At 38.4% G+C, this 21,273-nt stretch overlaps 1 long non-coding RNA gene across 1 annotated transcript; it reads left to right on the forward strand.

Annotated features, from left to right (window-relative positions):
- Positions 1-249: 249 nt before the first annotated feature.
- On the forward strand, positions 250-2,096 carry LOC120324492. Its single transcript, XR_005565848.1, has 3 exons — positions 250-292; positions 1,463-1,529; positions 2,059-2,096. It is a non-coding gene; the product is annotated as an uncharacterized LOC120324492 (long non-coding RNA).
- The last annotated feature ends 19,177 nt before the right edge of the window (positions 2,097-21,273 follow it).

The raw sequence follows: 21,273 nt of genomic DNA on the forward strand, positions 1-21,273 counted from the left end.
ACGTGCCCTGCCCAGTGCAGCTGTGTTCCCAGCTCAAGGAATAAGGTTCAAGGAATTAGGAGAAAACAAATAGCAGAAGGTAAAACTGCGAGTAAATGTCAGAAGTATTTAACTGAGAGATGGAACATCAATTGAATGGGATTGTGGACAGATAGGCTGTTAGGTGACTGCACAGTCTGTACCTGTTTTAAACATGCCATTTATCAATGAGAGAGCTGTAGCCAGTAAGAGGCTTGCAGAAAGAAGAAAACCTGGCAAGGAGCTTCAGGGGATGCCTTGAGATACTTCACCAGTGAGTAAGAACTCCTAATTTTCTGTCTTATTTCAACAAGCTACATCACTTAAAATGTGATTTGGACGAGTGCACAGCATTGACTAAGTTACACCCAGGCATGGGAGTGAAAATTATACCTCCTTGTTTATAAAGGCAAAAGGAGGTATAATTTGATTGTTGAAGGGAAATTTCTCAAAGTTGAATTGCAGGAGGTAGGAGCTTTTAAATCTGTTAGAACTATTAGGAGAAACCAGTGGTGTATTTTAATAGTTAAGGTAGCTATACAGGAGATGTTTTATTGTTTCTCTGGAGACATTTCCTTTACAATCTATATTTCTATTTCATACTCATTGCTGGACAGGGCTTGAAAAGCGGTTCAAGCTTGAGGCTGGTGGAAAAAGTGGTTTTCAGAAGATATGTTCCCAATTCTGATCTGAATTGCACCACGGATATATGGCAAATTTATTTATGTCAGTTCAAGACCTTTAAAACTGAAGTAATTTCTTCTATAATGCAGAAAACTAAATAGTTTTGTTCCCAGAAAAGAGGTAATATAATGGTGGAAGAAATTAGATTGCTCATAGAAGGCTTAATATTTAGAATAACACAATAATGGGTGTTAGGAAGACTGAATGACAGGAAGAGTAATAGGACAGCTTAGAGATTTAAGATAGAATTTTACTTCATTGTTTTAAGTAAAGAATGGGCAGAAGGAAATTGAATTTTCTAAAAAGATCTTTAATTTCCTCAACATCTAAGTAAATATATATCTCTTTTTGCTGAATTTTCAGCTGTCCTAATAAAACACTGGAATTTAAAACAAGCACAGTTATTAAATGTTTCCATAATCAATATTAAGGAAAAATCAGAGTTTTCTGGATGTGGCTGCTATCTTGTTATTTTTTTACACTTGTTAGCACTAACATGCTTCAAAAAGTACTGAGTTACTCACTACACATTCACTACAAAATGGTGCAGTTTTAGCCTCTGTATTTTACTTTTCAGTCTGTCTTTATTCTGTACGAGCTGAGGCTCTCTCAGCACAGTTGATAGTGCTCTTAAAATGCCATCTTTCTTGACCTCTTGAACCTCTCATAGTTCTCCTACCTCTCTAAGATCTCTCTCTAAAAGAACTGTGAAAAGAGATTCTTATTAATCTCTTGATTGCTTCTTCCCTCTCTGTTACAGAAAACGAAGCTGATTCCCTTGACTGTCATCTTCTTATGTTCTTGCACTGATGCTGCCTTAAATTCAGGTAGTAAGTCTTTTGGGTCAGAGTCCATCTTTTCACATGTTCATGGGCTGGGCCTCACCGTTCGGGAGACTGGTCCTTCACTGGATTTCCTAGGTGCACAGGTAACACAGTGAATTAACATCGTAAGTCTAAGGTCTTTTCTAGTCCACAGGGAAGGGAAATGAATATAAATGAGTCAATGGTCAGCTAAAAAATAAGAGAACCCTCCTTAGTGACAAAAAATGTATTGACTGTGTAATTATGAGTACAACCAGGTGAAAACACTCCCTTTGGAATATATTGTAGAATATAACCCTTTAATGACTGAATCTTTATGTAGATCTTACAAGACTCTAACTGCTTACTATTCAACTAAATTTTTATTATGAAGATTATGTGATTTATTGAAATCCTTCCAAAAATCCTGTTACTTTTTAGTTTAAATATTTTCACCTCTACTGAAAAGTAAAACACAGGGATATCCCAGTTTTACCAAAACTGTACCTTCCTCATTTTTTTTTTAACTTTTTGCCTCTCTCCCTCCCCCAAGACTTAAACAAGGCTGTATCTGAGGAGTTATGTATACAAGGTAAGGCATCATGCTTTGCGGATTTTGCTCTACAGGACATTTTCTGGATCGATGACTTGCTCACGAGAGTTTGTGCATATGTTTACAAAGTCTTGACCTGTCTGCTGCAGCAACCTAGGTGCTGAACACACCCTACAAAAGAAAGAAATGCAAGCCTCAAGTACAAATGAAGGTTTGCTGTAGTTGTAGCTCCTCGTTGTTGAAAACAGGCTACCAAATCAGTCATGCAACTGAATATGCCACCTTTTCTCTTATAAAATATCATTGTGAAAGTAGACTACTGAATCCTTGACTGACAGATAAAAGTATGAGCCAAGACAATTAATTAAGTAGTCAATAGCAACTCATCCCAAATGTTTGCAATAAGCAATATGACTAAGTATAGAAGCAGCATTGCATTTAAACCCCAGATACTTATCAATACTGGTAGAAAGCACTCCAAAAAATTGGATGTTGTTTGTAGTAGATCATTTCAGCAGTGATTCATCAAATGCTATCGCGTATATCTGACAGAATTCAAAACTGGCAAATGTTCTAATGGAACATAATAACAATGATGAGTTGTACATTTGTAGCACTTACCGAAAAGAATTTCAGGATTGACAAATTGGAAAGGCAATGTTGGCAGACTTAAACCGAAGCATTTGTACAGTATATACAGTACTCAGAGATGTGGAATAGATTCCAATATGAAATGCAGAGAGGTTTCTTAACATCTTTCTCAAACTTCATGCCAAGATGGTGCCTAATTTTTATCCTGTCACTCACAAACCCCCTTGCATCTGTTGTTTCAACGTGTGAACAGTGACCCGGTTCAAGCTGCTGCTAAAATTTGAGTACTAATTAATAAGAGGGAAGCTGGTTGATGGATAATTAAGATCAGAGAAGGGAATTCTGGACAATGTATTTGCAAAACTGCACTTGGAAGAAAGATGTAGAGTGGTTTAGAGAGAAATAAAGCCATTTTGAAAAGATAAGTAGTTGCAGAGAATATCACACATTTTGATCATTATAGAAAGCTCCAACCTTTCCCCTTCCTAGGAGACTAACCATCCCAGCTGCTGGACTGGTCAGGTACTTGGCTCTGTATCACCTTGCAAGTATCAGTACTTGCATCACTTCTACCAAGAGCACATAACCAAAAAAGCAACTTTTGAAGGGTTCTAGCTCATCAGTGTCACTCGTAGTTGCAGGTCTACAACAGGTGTAACTGCTAATCTATCTCTCCATGGAGACACCCTTGTTGGGGAATTAAGAGAGGGGTTCCCTTACACCAATATGCCTGAAGCCTTCAGCTCTATATTGTTCTTGTACTGCAGGAAAGTCTCATTTCATCACCAAGAATTGCTTGAGGCACAAGTCCTGCACTACTTCTCTGTGGACTTTTTGTCTAGAACTTGGAACTTTCTATGGAACTTTTGTCTGTTTGTCCAATACATTTACAGTTTATTTCTCCATGATAACTTCTAATAAGACACATTATATTGTGCTAATCCATTATTTTTTGCCATCTTGTGTCTAATAAAAATTCTTCTTTGAAATTGCTATCTATTTTTTACCTTCTCTTATCTTATTTCTCTGAAACACAATAGAGCAGTAATCCAGATTAGAGCTTTCCACAAAATAAATGTAGTCTTATATGTAGCTTTACAGAAGATGTTTTGCAATGTTTTTGCCCCTGGAGATTCTTTTGATCTACTGTTTGCTTCACTATAAAATACAGCTTCCCCAACAGGATTATCTGACTTTTTTTAACTGTTGGAGGTGATCAAGTTAAGTGGAAAAATTGTAGCTATACACACACACACAAATTAGTTTACACTCATTAGTTTTACATGTCATTTTGACTGACATGTAAATTTCATGTTAAGTAATGATTTTATTCAAAGTTACTCACCACAGGTAAACTACCAACCACAAACCTCTAGCAAATAATCCCAAGCATTTTTTGAGTAATAACCACTGGTTTACACTACTACACATGAAGTCACAATTATCAGAAGGTATGAGAGATTATGACCTTATCAGCTATATTTGCTTGTCCATGTGATACTAGGACAGGTAAAGTGCTGGAAAACCTATGTACTACAGACCTATGTACTACAACTGCTTCTTAAACCATTGCTGCTGTTTCTTGCATAGGACTAAGGTCCTAAAGAAGAAGGAAAACAAAATCTGAGCACACCGATTGTAAATCCTCAGTAAATCCATTTATAGTGTATGCCTTGATCAGTATCACGCATAAATGTCCACACACACTCTTATAAACACACTATAAAAATGCATTTCAGGAATGAAAGAAATAAGGATGCTATCAGAAGTAAAGGTGTTGTGTACCTGAACTAAATCACTGGCTCTGTACTTTCATTTTCTTCACTTTCTTTTAAGTCCTAACACTCCATTTTTAAACTTCACTTTCAACAAAGATGCCTTGGTGATCACTAAATATTGAATCTCTTCTGAAAGGAGAATGGTTTCTCCTTCTGCAACGGATGGGATTTGGAAGTGCTAATTTTGCAGTCACATCAATAAGATCTTCCTCAGGTATTCCTGCAATCTTCCATCACAGAAATATATAATTTTGCATTTGAGCACCTCATTCCCAAAAGGTGAGTGAAAAAAGATTTTTTTTTTCTGCTTATCTGAAGAAAATACAATTGTTACTTAACTTCAACTTTTTTCGGTTAAGTGCTACAGCTTTCTTTTGTGTAGCCCCACACCTGCCATCAGGTTGAGGCAGATGGGTGAGATTTTGGCCACATATGCCAAACTCAGCAAAATCAAGGAACCAGAAGCATCTGCCTTATCTGAGAGAGAATAGAATCCCACCCATCTGAGAGGCAGAGACTCTGGTTTGCAGAAAGGAATGGTTTTTCTCTCTGGGGACAGGCAGAGGCTCCTGGGTCATCACTCCCTCTGTAACCTTGCCATGGCCAAGCAGCAGAGACTTCTCCTGCAGCAGCACATCACTGAGCTCAGCAGGGTGCAAGGGAACCTCAAATCAGACTGGGAGGGGAGCATACCTGGAGCATGCTGCAGACCGGGAGCCTGCTTCTTCACATAACCAGCTGAAAGGTAGCAGGCTAAGGGGTTCCTGCTGAGCTCCTCTAGGCTCTCTGTGTGAAGTACCCCTGCAAGGAGAGGCAGAATCATCCCTATGTGGTGGTTCAGCATCCTGCCTCATTGCTAGCAGCTCTGGACAATAGTGCCTTGTTGAATAAAAGCAAACACCTCTTTCTAAGGCTTGAGTTGACATGCAGCATGTGAACAGCACCTTCCCAGGGCTGGGAGGTTTTCTATATTCTTCTCCTTTCCTTGAGCACCAAGGTGAGAGACCAAAGCACAGCATTCATTTTATTTATGTTTCTGTAACTTGGGAGTAACTCCTTTACAGTCAATAGAAGATGAAAATAGTGAGCATCAATTCCCAAGGCAGTTGGGAGGCTGGGCAAAAGAGAAGGAATTTACAAATAGCATTGTCCCTGAACAGGATATGTCTTTTCATAATAAACATGAATGTAAAATTTATTTATTTGCATAATCCTTGTAAAAATTCCATTTGAAACAAAGATCACTCAATATTTATAATATTGACAGATATGTTCTATGAGGTGAAATGGCTTATTTTGGTACAAACTTCAAAATTATATTTTTGTTTTGTAATTCACTTTGGAAACTAGAACTTTCGATATCTGTTCTGTGAAAAGTGATACCTTTTTTCAAAATACTTTATAACCTAAAAAGAAAGATAATACTGTTTGAGAACTCATTTAATTTTTTCAAATATTTTAATATCTAAATGGCCTAAAACCTGTAATTGTTAGTCCTAACTTCTTTATGCATTTGACTGAAAGGTGCTGCTTGATATAAAGCAGCAAACCCTAAAAGGCTACGAAAAAAATATTTGCAGCAATCTGTTCTAGCAACCTACAACAAGATGGGCTGGAGGGCTAGGGTAAACACAAAACTGAAACATTGAAAAATATACATTTGCATTAATTTCAAATAATTATAATTACCTAAGTTTATAATGACATGTAATCAAAACATGATCTGGGAGAGGCGTCTTTGCCACTGTAAAAACCTTTTCTCACTGAAAAACATAATATCATCATCATCATGGCTGGGCTTCACGAACAAAGATTTGGGAAGGGCTCTACCCACATTTGCTACAAGCGCACTGGTGGCTAAAGAGGCCAATATGAGATAGACAAGTCCAGTTGCAAAAGGTACAACAGAAGGACTCCTTGGATGGTATCAGCAAGACACGATTCTTTCTGCATTGTCTTTTCTCCTCAAGCGTGATCCTGCGTGCGTTCTCAAAGAAGCAGCAGCGTTATAGATGGTGTGTCTCCAGACCTCCCGATTGGAGGCCAGAGTAGACCAGTTATGAAGATCAATATAGTGAAGGCTGAGATGTTGTTTCAGGGAGTCCTTGTATCTTCTCTTTGGGGCTCCTCTCATGTGGCAGCCGGTGGCAAGTTCACCATAAAGCAAGATCTTAGGGAGGCGGTGGTCCTTCATCCTTGAGACGTGCCCTGCCCAGCGCAGCTGTGTTCTCAGCAACATGGCCTCAATACTTGTGACTGCTGCTTGTTCTAGAACAGACGTATTGGTCACATAATCTGACCAGTGGATGTTTAGGATTGTACGGAGGCAGTGTTGATGGAAGCGTTCTAGGAGATGCAGGTGGTGGCAGTAAATGACCCATGATTCGGACCCATATAAAAGAGTAGACAGCACAATGGCTCTGTAAACACTGATCTTTGTACTTTTCTTCAGGTGTTTATTATGCCAGATTCTTTTATGGAGTTTTCTGAAAGCTCTATATGCCTTTGCTAACCTGTTGTCTATCTCTCCATCAATCTTACCATCCGAGGAGATGAGGCTACCTAGGTAATTAAACTGCTGGACTGATTTGAGCTCTGATTCGCCAATGGTGATATGGGGATGATGGAAGACTTCCTGAGGTGCTGGTTGATAGAAAACTTCTGTCTTCTTTAAGCTGACTTCCAGCCCAAAGCGCTCGGCAGCCTCAGCAAAGCAGGATGTTAAGCGCTGCAGAGCTGCTTCTGTGTGGGCAACAAGGGCGGCATCATCAGAATAAAGCAGCTTCCAGACAAGATGGTTTAAGGTCTTAGTGTGGGCCTTCAGTCACCTTAGGTTGAAAAGGCTTCCATCGGTACAATATCAAATGTAGATACCATCTTCATTATCGAGGTCTGCTGTGGCCCTTTGGAGCATCATGCTGAAAAAGACTGTGAATAGGGTTGGTGCAAGAACGTAGCCTTGTTTCACACCATTAGTTATTAGAAAGGGCTCAGAAAGTGCATCATCATATCTGATTTGGCTGCACTGATCCTCATGAAGTGAGATGATCATTTTAAGGAACATGGGGGGACAACTTAAATGTTCCAAAATCTGCCATAGACCTTTTCTGCTCACAGTATCAAAAGCCTTGGTGAGATCAACAAAGGTTACATAGAGACCTTTGTTCTGTTCCCTACACTTCTCTTGCAGTTGTCTGAGAACAAATACCATGTCTGTGGTACCCCTGTTGGCTCTGAAACCACACTGGCTTTCAGATAGAAGTTCTTCTGCTATAGTGGGTATTAGTCTGTTCAAAAGTATTCTTGCCAGGGTTTTGCCAGCAATGGACAGCAGAGTAATACCACGGTAATTTGAATAGTCTGAATTAATTCCTTTCTTCTTATACAAAGTGATGATGACTGCATCACGAAGGTCTGATGATAGTTCGCCTAGTTCCCAACAGCGCACCACAAACTCGTGAAATTTAGCATAGAGTGCTTGGCCCCCATGCTTCCAGACTTCAGGTGGAATTCCATCAACCCCAGCTGCCTTGCCAGTTTTCACCTGCTGTATGGCCTTAAGAGTTTCTCCCATAGTGGGGGCAATATAATAATAACCACATTTAATGACAATCAAGATGCAGTTGGATAATGATTTGATGTGCTTTTTGATAACTATTTCAAAGTGTCAGCACATCTGAATATCATACTTTCCATGGGAATTTACTCTGCTTTAACATCACTGATGTCAAAAGGTTTTAACCTATTGTGCTTGGGTTAAGAACAAAAGGAATATGTTTGTGTCCAGCATCTGCACTGTTGACAGAGCATGGTGAGGGGCAAGAAGCTAGAAGGAAGGACTGCAGATGTCTCTCCCCTTAATGTTAGGGTAATGGAAAGTAGTGTTCTGGCCCAATCCTGACCACTCCTCAGCACAGATTTTGTTTGTTTATTTCAAAGGATTTGGGGGACTGTGGAACTTTACATGCTTTGACAGATCTCTGCAGGTCAATCACTCTTGAATTACCATCTCCCAGAGAAAATTACTCTGTTTAAAACTGATCTGGATTTCATTCTTGAGAACCACGTGAAAGTGGTTTGTGGAAATCAGAACAGCCCCTCAGAGGGCTGAACAGAGATTCAATACCAGCCAGGAGAAGCAGAGGGGACTTGGATAAGAGAGGTTGTGTGATCACTCAGTTATCAAAACTCCTATCAATACCTGAAATGGGTTTGCTTTCTCCCGTTATGCTTTAATATGCTTCTTCCTTCTAGTGTCTATAGACTGAAGCATCTTTCTGAGTCTCAGCTTCCTGATGGCAGTCTGCAGGTGACCTCTCTGTCTGACCCAGTCGGGAAGTTTCCCCGTTCACATGTAGAACAGCTAATGGTGTTGTGTCATCTTCATTGACTAGGGGGTAGAGGACTCAATTTTCCAGATTTGTCCCGATGGAAGGAACAGTTTCTACTTAGAAATTTGTGTTTCACCAAAAGCTTGGGTTGAGAACCCCTTCATTCATTTATTTTTATATATGGCTCTCTTAAAAAGTCAGATATCAGCCTCATATCTTATGAGCACAATCATGGCATTAGCCAGACAAGGCACATAAAACTGAAACCACTTTGTGCTTTCCAAAGTTTGGGCATTGGAGGTGTATTCTTGTCTGCATAACTAGTGCAACCTGCCACAGACAAAAATTATTAGCAATATGTGTTGTATAACAAGGAATTCTTTGATTGCTGCTAGAAAAATATTAGCCATTATAAATAAAGGAAAAGTCTGAAAATATCCTCAAGGCAGCAGCATTCAGAGGTACAGAAAAAGAGAGAAATGGATTTCTGGGAGTTGTGCGCATCTGTTGAAAACTAGCAGGCAATTCCCACTTCATGTCCCTCTGCATGGGCAGTACTCCTGTAAATCAGTGTTTAAAAATGCCTATAGAAATATTAAGCATCATGTCATCCTCCTACCCAGGCAGTGTCCTTTGTACATGGAAGGGACTGGACCCACAGCTGGGGTGTGATGCAGTAAAGATGTTGAGGAGGCAATCAACAAGAGAACTCTTCCCTGAGCAGACACATACAGCACTTCTCATTATAAAGTGGCAGAGCCATGCATTTTTCCACTTTCTCTATTCTGCAGTGAGCTACTCCCTGGAGACTTCAACCTGCCAGAGTACCTGCTGGCAGTACCTGGCCTTTCAAGCCTTATGTGCCCTCAAAAGTCTGTGTGCATGTTGTTGCCAAACTTTAAGTATAAAATCTGTATTTTTTTTACTATTTTTTAGCCTTTCATACAGCAATACAGCTCCATGCTATAACCACCAGAGAATAAAAGCAAAGCACTTGCTCAGCAGTATTAAAATATAGTAACTTCTGAATATTTTATGACAACGCTTTAGGTGTAACACTTTATCAGAGGCTGTTATTAAATAATTTTGTTAAAGAAATTAAAAAAACAAGTAGAATATAGCAGGAGAATGCTACAAATTCAGTCACCGCTTACTATCCTCTTCTTTTGCATTTTCTTTGTACGACAGAATTCTGCAACCACGTAGAGATGATTAACATCAGTGTCCCATTAGAAGTTAATTTTTATAACCTATAAATATATTTAAAAAGTTGCCACAGCAGCCTGTCTGAAGCAGAAGAGGTAGAACATGCCACAGTATGACATTAGGTAGAGGTATAAAACTGGATTTTCCCCTGAAGCTTAAAATGAGTCAGTTCCCACACTTTGGTGGCACATTCTCCATAGCTGTAATGTGATGTCATACCATTAATACCGTCTACGACAAATTATTCTATGTTTCTGTATGTATTTATCGTGACCTTCTATGTGTTGATCACTTGGACCACTGGAAATTTTACAGGATGTTGTTGCTTAACTGAATTTTCCCACATGTTCTTCAAACTTATTTGGAAAACAGGCAGTTAAAATATGTACAATAATTTTTAAGTAAATTAATGCATAACCAAAACAGCAAAATGCACAGTGAACTATAAATATGTATGGTTGCACAGCAAAATTCTTTCTCTCTGACATACCACAAAAATTATTTTGATAAAAGCTTCCTTTGCCTTCCTGCTCTTCCAAAATTCTTTTTTGCTGTCTTCTCTTTTTGTGATTCAGCTTTTCTGCTCTTCTCCTCAGAGATCTTTCAACTCCTGAATCTTCTCTTTCTCTGATTTAATGAAGATAAGGAAAAATAAAACCTCAAATCTTAATTAGTTTGGCAAGATATTCACACTGAATGCTCTTTATCAGCATGATTGGATTAATAATAAAGTTCATTAGCAAAGTATTTGTGCTACAATTATTTTATTTGTTTTTATAGAGTATTTCACCATTAAGATTCAGAGCTAATAGTCAGAAGAAAGCCACAGGATAGAGAAGGTTTGTCAATTGTTTTGTATGCAGAAACAACCTTCACACTGATATGATCCCCTGTGTGCACACAGACATCCAATGGTCTGGTTTTGAGGTGAAAAAAATCAAAGTGTGTGGTAAATCTTAGTGTTATGCCAGAGTCCAAAAGGTGTGGGGTGAGCAGCTCCAATGCAGTCCAATAGCTGAAGTGCTCTCCCCTTTCCTTTCTCCTCTTTTATGTAGGAAAAACGTTTCCTTTCCCCAGTCACACTCATTTCTTAAAATGCAGAAATAGCTTGTTTTAAGCCACCTTATGGAGTCATATTTTATACAGTGCATCCCAAAACATTTTTGAATCCAAACAGTTCAGCAACCTTAAGAACTGATTTTCACCTGTGAGAGTAGCTCAAGTAGTGTATATCAATCTGGTCCACTGCTTTATCATCTAGATAATAATCACGTATTCAATTTTATACAAAATGAGATCTGAAGCAGGTACTGAGACCTGGATAAAGTGGTGCAGGCCTTTCACCTTTGTGTAAATCCTACAGGTTGCCTGAATCATACCAAAGTGCCTTCTGAAGATGATTTCACATTTAGATAAAATATTTATCACATTAATGTGAGGTAAAATACCAAAATAGAAAAATGGCTCTAGTTAGAACCTACTTCATTGCCTAAATAATAAAGTTTGCCTCAATCTGTTAAAACCTACTGACTACACCTGCCTTGTCAGCACTGTCATATTACGCGAATTTGCAACCGTGCAGTTAAAAATCCCCACAGTTAAATGTCTTCTTCCTTGTGCCGATGGTGGCATGTGTAGGAGCTGTGCTTGACTTGCAGTTATTGCTGTTTTCTGCCTCTCCCCTGCACTGCCCAGCCCTATAACAGACCCTTATTAAGGGTCGACTACACTAATGCTATCCCTCGCTTTCCACCGCTGCTGGCACCACCACCTGTCACCAACTGCACCATCAGGGCCTCATCTGTGTGCCACTGGGAAGTGCTTTTGCGGAGGATAGTGTCATAACTTCGAAGGAGTCTTTGATGGCACCTTTAATTTCCTTACCCACCCTTGGAGGTCCTTGAGGACAAGACTCTCTGAGGGTAAGGCTGTGCTCTTGGGTAACTCCGCAGTTAGTTTGGCATGTGATAAAAGTCTATTTAATTCCTACTTCTTCAGGCTCCACAGCCTGCTGGCTAATCTGCTAATTGGGTTGGAGAAAAGCGGGGGGGAAGTGGAAAAAAGGGAAGTGGCGAGGAGAGAGGGTGAAAACCCACTGCTGTCTGGATTAGTAACATGTCTATAGAGGAACAGGCCTTCAAAAGGCTTCTGAAGGATCAAGATTTGCTCAGGTCTGTTTTAACCACATAAGAAATAGCAACTTTTCCAAATAATTTCTGGTCATTCTCTGTATTTTGAGGGAGCCAAAGTAAAGCTCCCCAAGCCCTAACAAAATGTTGCCCCTATGTCACAAGTTATGCAGTCATCTAGATCAGTTCTCTAGTTGCTCCTATTTCCAAATCATTTTATTATAATTAATGTAATATTGTACTTTCAAATATCATTTATAAATATGCATAAACTGAAATAATCTGTATCAGAAAGGAATTGGGAGTAAAAACATTATGAAACCTATGTCTCTCCAATATAAAATATTATAATATAAACATATTGTACATAATTACATATAATGACAAATGTGTCTCTGTGTGGTATGATTAGTACAGCTGTAACAAAAGAAGAAAGAAGGAGAAGATATCACTCTAGCTGTCAGCTATGTCAGAAAATAAATACAGATAAAGCATCTCTCTCTCACCCTTATTATATTTACTCATTAAATAGTCACCACAAACTAGCCAACAACTTGTGTTCAACTGTAGAGCTACATAAATCCAAGAAGAGAATATAAAAAATTATCACCCTTACCCCTTTACTGGGGACAATGAGCTGGATTCAGATTAATATATCTCATTTAGACTAAGAACATGTGCAAAATGACTCGTCAACTTCACAAAGAACAGAGTAGCTTTGCTGGAGTTATTTAGAAACCAGATGACAAATTATGCTCTAAGCAGGCCTTCAAAGGATTGTATTTATGGGGGACCTAGCAAATTTTTGAAGAAGAATCAAATTTAAATTGTATTAAACAAAACCAACATCTCTAATAGCTCTATGAAACTTTCATCAGAAGTTCCATATGAGATGCTTTCTGAGAACATCATGAATGAAATACCTTTGCGAGAATGTCTATGGAAGACTTCTCAAAAATCAGAGCATTTAACCTGGAGATAATGATGTAAATATTTTAACAAATGTTTCAGAAACCTCTGCAAAATTTCTCAAGTCCTGCTTGGGACAAAGGCATCTACCAGTCTGAGAGCAAACAACAAGGCCCCACACCTTGGTGGGGTGTAAGAAGGTAAAATGAGGTCAATGCTCTAAGAAAAGTAGGTGAATGGGCTAACCCATGACCTGTTTGCAAATGAATGATGGCTCAATCTTGCCACCTCGTTTTTGTAAGAGATTTCTGAAGATCTCATTCTTATCCAAACATGTTACAATACCAACTTCTAAAGCTTTGCTTTTTCATAGAACAAAATCTTTGTTTTCTGGACAGCTTGGACACAGAGCAACTAACACCAAATGCTGAGATGAATCTAAATGTCCTGGAAATAGGATGATAAAAAGTGGTATCTTGGAGTAGGCATGAAGTTACCTCAGAGCAGATATGAAGTACATTTTAAGAAATATAAACAATCACACGTATGTCTGGTCCTAGTGCTGCATTATATTTCTAGCCTTCTAGCCTGTTCAGGAGTGCTTATGAAATACATGCATTAAACTCATAGCCAACTACTCACATGGAATGGAACAGAGAAAAATGCTCCATGTTCCCTTCCACATAAAACACCTACTATGACAGTATAAGCCAGTAAGTGGTAAACAGAAATATAAAGGTAAGCCAAATTTTTCTTGGCACATATAAAAGTAATTCAAGTAAATGTAGAACCTGCTTATAAGTCTAAGTTTATTGCTGGCCAAATGTCCACAATAATTTTCTTCAGACATGAAAAATGTACACTGTGTTTTTGAAACTGTAGACTGAAGCAGAGTGCTTCTGTAATTACTAACAGAGTATTGGACATTTTCTTGCTGTCAACACCACTGAATTGCGAGGAAAAATACCATAAATGAAATATTTTGTGGGAATTATATATCTCCCCTCTCCCTCTATCTTCCTTTATTTTTTTCAAAGAAAAATTAAGTAACTCATGAAGGATCAAATGAATATCAATGAAGAAAACATACTTCTATGTTTTTCTCTGCACACAAAAGATAAATGATCAGAAAGCAGTATTTACTACCCCTCTTTCTTTCCATAAGAGCCCTTCATTTTGCCAGAACTGAAAAATGCTTATCATTTGCCTACAAAATCACATTTTTTAAGCTAAACCAAAATATCATGGGAGTGAAAACTCCTGCAAACAGAGAGCTCAACCATGCGACAGTGAGGCTTTGGTGGTATAGCGTATTGGTCTAGAGTGACAGAGCACTTGGCACAGGATGGGATGCTGGCTGAATCCAGCTTTCAGTTATATACTCCTTTATGAGGTCTATGGTACCAGATACAACAGTTTTAAAACAAGTCAATATAGGATTTATTTGTCTTTTTCGTGGAGCCCTTCCTCCTTGCTGTTGAGTGCTTTTCCTCTCCAAGTGGTACCCAAACTTACAGCAAACTGATTCACTGGGCTATGACAGGAGCTAATGGTGAGATTGGCCAGATGTCCTGAACTCTGACAGAGGAATCAGCACCTCCCTGGTAATTCAATTGCTTTTGTTGGAGAAAGAGTGGAGGATATTGGAAGACCAACACCTCTTCTGCGCCACAGTCCGAGGGAGAGGGGAGTGGGACTGCGACACTGCACAAAGGATCCGAGTGGAGGTTGAAGGTGCAATGGTGGTTTATTGAGGGTGCGCGAGGGTTTATATAAGTTCTGGTGTAGAAAGGGCCAGAAAATGGGGTGGAGCATGAGACAGACAACCAGGGGAATGAATAGGAGTAAGGACTTGGGAGAAGAGGGAGGAACTGGGGAGGAACTGGGGAGGAACTGGGAAAGGAAAGGACCAGTGGTAGCTCTCTCCACACTGCAGCTTTTTCAGCCAATCAGAGGGAGAAGCAGGGAAAGCAGGGAACAGACAACTCAAGGCACGCCTGAACATGCCCAGGCAGTACAACTGTAGGGGTAACATACAATGCACATATTTGAAACCACATAAGAACTGTAAAATCCATATAATAAAGTCCTTTTTTCAGTTGTTGCATATCTTTTTCCATGCCTGGAACCGTTCCCACTCTGATTCTTGCTCCTCCACACTTCTGCATCATTATTTCTTTTTTACAATAAGGAAGAGTGAGCAGGAAGTCATCATGAGCCTTCTTTCAAACCAAGTAACCTGAAAATAGTTTTGGCTTATTCTAGCCAAAAGAAGAAGGTGTCAGAAGAGGACTGAGTCAGCGCAATTGACTTTTGGCCAGTTTAGCACTACAGTCTAGCAGGGCTGGCTGGAGCTCCACATCCCATTTTACAGCCTGGGCTTCAGAATTACTCTGCAAGCAGTAAAGCAGGAATGCTTTCATAACCAGAGTCAGAAACCTTTACTGTCCAAGCAGTAGCATGGGTGCATCCCCCAAATGGGAAGGCAGAAAAAGCATTGCCATGGCAGCCAGTTTTCCTTTTGCTTTGTGATAAACTGCTGGCTTCTGATAACAGCTGCAGCATCTCAGCACATTCATCTTGCCGTTACAAATACTCCAAGGAGAAGCAGGGCTATATTCTATAAAGATCTTGTTTCTTGTAGGTTAGATTCTACTCTAAAGCCTGCAGCAATCTCGGACCTCTGGGATCCTTTGTTTATTCTTAATTGGCTTTTAAGTTCTGAGAGAACAATTTCAGAACGTCACTTTTAGTCAATACAAGGCTCACATTTCTCAGTCCCTTCTGTAAGTGTCAAGATCTTCTAAATTTTTTAGTAATTCCATTTTGGATTATAGACTTAAAGTGGTCATTTTGGAAAATCTATTTCAACATTTTATTTAAAATGTACTGTGGAAAAAAAGTATACTTTCAAATGTACTTTTTGCAGATAGCTTTTCCTGAAGCAAATTTTCTGGGAGGAGATTTCAAACATCTAGTGTTACCACTGACTTAAAATGTTATTTTATGTTAAATCTGTTTTAAACTCTTCTGAAAGTTAGATTTGAGTCCCAACAAAGCCACTTATGGGGAGTCCTGGAGCAGGAAAATGGTCCAATGCTGGAGCATGCAAGTCTTCATTCAGCCCTGTTTTCCATCATAGTTGCAATTGAGATCCACTGTCTGAGTGAAAGAGGCTGGAAACACTGCGGTAGGCAGGTATACAAGGTAAGCTTCTGCTCCTAACCCATTTACTAGAGGTTGCCAAATCCTACCAGCCATAAAAATTTTATCACATTCAAAACTATTACCTTTAACTCTTTTACTAACATAACACTGGGTATTTTTGTCACTTCTTAATGTCGTTTGTTTGTGGTTTGTTATGTTTGGTGTTTGCACAGCTTTCATAATTTATTGCCTGATTATGCCACTGAATAGAATACACAACTCTTATTGACTTCAAGGGGAGTTTCACACAGAGAACATGGCACTATAATACAACACTTCTAAAGTGCTTCCTATAACTATTCATGACTTTGTCTACATTGGTGTTAAGATGTAAACTGAAGAATGGAAAATTATTCCCAGTAATTCTTTTTGTCATACTCTACTTTGTGTGTTATGAAGACAATAAGAATTTGCAACATTATGATTCCTACTAGAACAGGAGAAAGCAAATAGTTTGCCAGTAAAGTCCACTACAGAAGCCAGATAGAAATCTATATAAAGAGGTCTTGGCACACATAAAATTAAGCAATAACTGGTTGAAACTGAACTATAAATGGGAAATTGCAAGTGCTGAGAAATCTCCAGCAAGAATAAGTGATTGTAAAACAAATTTCTGACAGTATGTTGCAAGCAGACAGGTAAATTTGTAGTCAAATATCCCCAGTTCCCTGATGAACATAGGATGATGGCTACAACTAGAGCATCAAGCAGTAATTTTAATGGTTGAGGCACTCTGTTCACAGAGGTACTTGTTGCTCATTTGCTGCATTTGAGAACAAATATGTTAGAACATTTAACTAGCTTCAAGGAAGGGGGTCCACCAGCATATGAACATATAAATCCTGAGGACAATCACCTTCAGGGCTCAGAAGGTGTCCCAGTTGAACTCATCAGCCTCGTAAGCTAGAATCTGTACTGACAAAGAGGTGACCAGGAAGAAGATAGAAGATGATTCCCAAAATACCGCAAGACGGCTGACACCTATGGACCAGAGGTTTCTGAATTCTCTTCCAATATTTGTTGATAGCCTATTTCCCTGAAGGACAAAAGGTGATTTACGAAGGTGTATGTTGAAGAATGAAGAAGTACTGGCTTGTCCCCCAAAATAGGTCATGAAGAGTCTGTGAAAGTGATGTTTTGCCAAGAGAGTTAAAGAGATAAAGCTCAATGTACATGAGCTGTAAACATCAAAGACTTATGTTTTCATACCCTTCATGAGAAACTAACTGCATTATGTTGGTAAACTAAGTTAGCATCTAAATTATCCCAAAATTATTATTTTCTTTGTTGTAAGCTGTGGTTTCAAGGATCTCAGCTACTCAATCTGAATAGGAGCAATTGAGAGAAAAAAAACACGAAGGGCAAAAATGCCTCCTTACCACAGGCAATGATCATTGAAGACAATGAAGCAAAAATTCCTCACTCAAAAGCAAGGCAATTATAACTTGGGACTGTCATCAAATGTAAGCCTTTGCAAATCCTCTCGCTAAAGAGAAGTGTATTCAGAATAGGCAATACAATGCAGTATCTCTGCAAGGATAAAAGTAAATGCTTGGGAACACAATAGGTAGATTATTGTTTCAGGAGTTCTTTGATTCTATGTGCGGAGAAAGTGAATTTCAGCAGAGATTAGAAAATCACCTCTAGACACAATTCAGATTGCATGAGGTGTCAAAAATCATATTCTAAAATTAGTATTTTCATAGAATCGTAGAATCACAGAATAATAGAATGGTTTGGGTTGGAAGGGACCTTAAAGCTCATCTAGTTGCAGCTCTCTGCTATGGGCACGGATACCTAGACCAGATTTCTCAAAGCCCCATCCAGGGATTGGGCATCCACAGCTTCTCCGGACAACATGTTCTAGTGTCTGATAACCCTCCCAGACAAGAATTTTTTCCTAATATCTAATCTAACCCCACCCTCTTTCAGCTTAAGGCCATTGTGCCTGGTCCTATCACTACATGTCTTTTTTTTCTGATAGGTTATCTCAGCAGGGTTTTTCAGGAAGGATACCACTGTGTCAACACTTTCCACTGTACAATCACTTCTAATGTGTCAAAGAGGACAATCAAGGCTGGCTTATGATCTTGCATGACCCTTTCTCTCCTAGTTTCCTTTCTTGACATTTAATAGTGTTTCCCCTTCCGATTACTCTACCACACCCCTCTCTTTCTCATCAAGGGATGAAGTAGGATATCTACTACCAGGCATCAATGCAGCAAAAGAAAAAGGGGAACTGCTGCAATTATAGAAGAAACAGATATTTTATTTTCAAGTGCATGAAGCAAGAATACTGTCTTAAGACAGGAGATGTTATAAAAAATAGTATACACCTGTTGTTATCTGCCTTTGAGTGGTTGTAAAGCACCTTGCTGTAACACTGGGTAAAATTTTCTTCTGTAATACCTATGAAACCCAGCAAATCTTTAGTGCTGCTGCATGTACCTGGGAGTAAAAAGTGATTCAAAGTGTAAAGGGCATTCTGAAAGAATGGTTTGAATATATTATGTTCTGAATTTAATTTTTTAATTTTAACTCAAATGTACAGACATAACTCATATTTTACCTTTGTTTTACTAAAGAATACATTGGAACTTGATCAATTGAAAGATAAGATAGAAGAAATCATTACAAGTAAAACTCTAAATAGTAGCCTTTGAGGGCTGAAAGAATTAATGGATTATGGTAATGTTCAGCAAGTACTATAACACCAGATTTTTTTGTAAATGGAGGACAATAGTTAGGGTCTTTCAAATTACCAGTATTAAAAAAGAATGATTTCCAACACAAAAACTTTACATTCACAAAACTCAAAAATACACAGGTATATCCTGATCAACCTTCTTAAACATGGTAAACAATAGGGAAACAATTATCTCTTTTTACTTTGTGAATTATTTTAGTTATACTACTTCCAATATACGAAATCATAGAATCGTACAATATGCTGAGTTGGAAGGGACCTTAAAGACCACCTAGTTCCAACTCCATCTTTCACCTGACCGGCTTGCTCAAAGCTCCATCCAGCCTGGCCTTGAATACTTCCAGAGCTGTTCCAGTACCTCATACCATCCTCATAGTGAACAATTTCTTTCTATTATCTATTCTAAATCTACCCTTGTTCAGCTTAAAGCCATTCATCCCTGTCCTATCAGTACATGCTCTTATAAGAAGTCCCTCCCCAGCCCCCTGACCATCTTCCTTGCCCGGTTCTGGACTCAATCCAGGAAGTCCACATCCTTCTTGCACTGTTGGCCCCAGAGCTGGACACAGTATTCCAGGTACTGCAAAAGCAAAAGAAATACACCGATGGTTTTTTTTTGTTACCTCCAGACCATTCTTTGCCATGTCATCTTTTGTTATAACAAATTGGAAAGCAAAACTAGATGTCTAAAAATGACAACAATCCCTTTACTAAACAGGAAATTTTTTAAAAAATAATCTTAAAGTTATCTGCTCTCTGGCTTCTTTATTTGCATTCCAGAAAGGCTGCACCAAAGAGGTTCCCAAAATTTGTCAGAGTTAACTATTTCACTAAACTTAAAGCTACCACCTCTGTTGATTAATCAAATTTTGCTCTAAATAGGATTAATTCGGGTGTGTCTGTGAAGAAGCTTGTCAGAGTACACGTCCCTTTTCTCATCTGTCCTCGGGTCTTTTTTTCTTGCTGAATTTAAAATGAAGCTTGAGCTATAATCTTGCATGGCAGATACTGGATCATTCCTTTGATAAACATCTAAAATGCTAATGAACGTGGGCTGCAGTTCTGAAACAGCAAAGCAAATGATTTGACAAGAATCTGGAGGGTAAAAAAAAAAAAAGAAGGAACTTTCTGACTTAAAAGAAAAACTCTTTTTGTTCACACAGAGTATTGTTTCCCCAAGAAAAATTTTTCTGCTCTGTAGAAAACAGAAAAAATCCTACTACATCAAAATGCGGACGCATGAAAAACTGATGAGCTTTCAGATTGTCCTCTTTTGCATGCAAATCATATCAGAAGTTCTCATTAGCATAAATGCATGAGCAGCTCTAAATGCTTTTAATTTCCAATCTCAGCCAGCAGAGGAGTAATTTGTCACTGTCAGGGTGAAAATCTAAAAAGAAAAAAAAAGAGAGAAGGACTCCATGCTAAATTGGAATCATATAAATTTTTGATTTGCTAATTGACTGATGCTGCAGTTCAATCAGCTGCCTTGAAGGTGTAAATAATTCAGTATACAGTCAGAAATAAGAGCATAATGTGCTTCTACTGAAGCCATATTAGCATTCACTGCACCAGGACACACCTGACCATGTCTTTTTTACAGATACCCTTTAGTCATGTTCTATCTCTATGCTGGTAAGTGCACTACACTAACAAATAAAACTACTTCTAAAATATTTAGGCTTTCGTATTAAGAAACGTGATTCAAGAGATAGTTTAATATATTTGCACTCCAAATGTTCTAGTAAGTCAGTTCTAATGCTTGCAGAAATGCTGGAATACATTTGTATTACAGTGATGCAATTATAAAATATATAAGGTGCATACATGAAAATTCAACATTTCTATCAACTTTTAATTATGCTTTTTCCTTAATCAACTGCTTTAAATGTCATATGCAAAGTGTATTTCTTGCAAAAATGTGTCTAATCAGAGTGCATACACTAAGGATTTTGTAGTATCTATATAGGTAGTTGCAATAGTTTGTGATTTACAATAGAGGATATCAGATCCTTTGTACCATTTGTGTTAATCAAAAAATAATTATTTAAAAGCTGTCGCTTAAGTAAAACATATTTTCAACTGACTAGCAACTTTCTCCTGACCTAAATCAAAGGTTTATAGCAATTGTGTATGTTTGTAATGCAATTATACTTCCAAGAACTTAAATAAATAATTAACAAAAATATCTTGAATATACAAAAAACCTCTTCTGGAGCATGTATGAATAAAAGATCCAGTTTATAGTTTACCAGATGCCTTAAGTTAATCATTAATGTCTCGTAAAAAATCAAATATGGCTACACTGAACCACAAAGTGAGCAGTTGCCTTAGTTGTGAATTATATTTTGCACAAA

The sequence above is a fragment of the Pipra filicauda genome, unplaced genomic scaffold (genome assembly GCF_003945595.2).
Source record: "Pipra filicauda isolate LSUMZ 115617 unplaced genomic scaffold, ASM394559v2 scaffold55_size4083901_pilon, whole genome shotgun sequence".
NCBI classification, from domain to species: Eukaryota; Metazoa; Chordata; class Aves; order Passeriformes; family Pipridae; genus Pipra; species Pipra filicauda.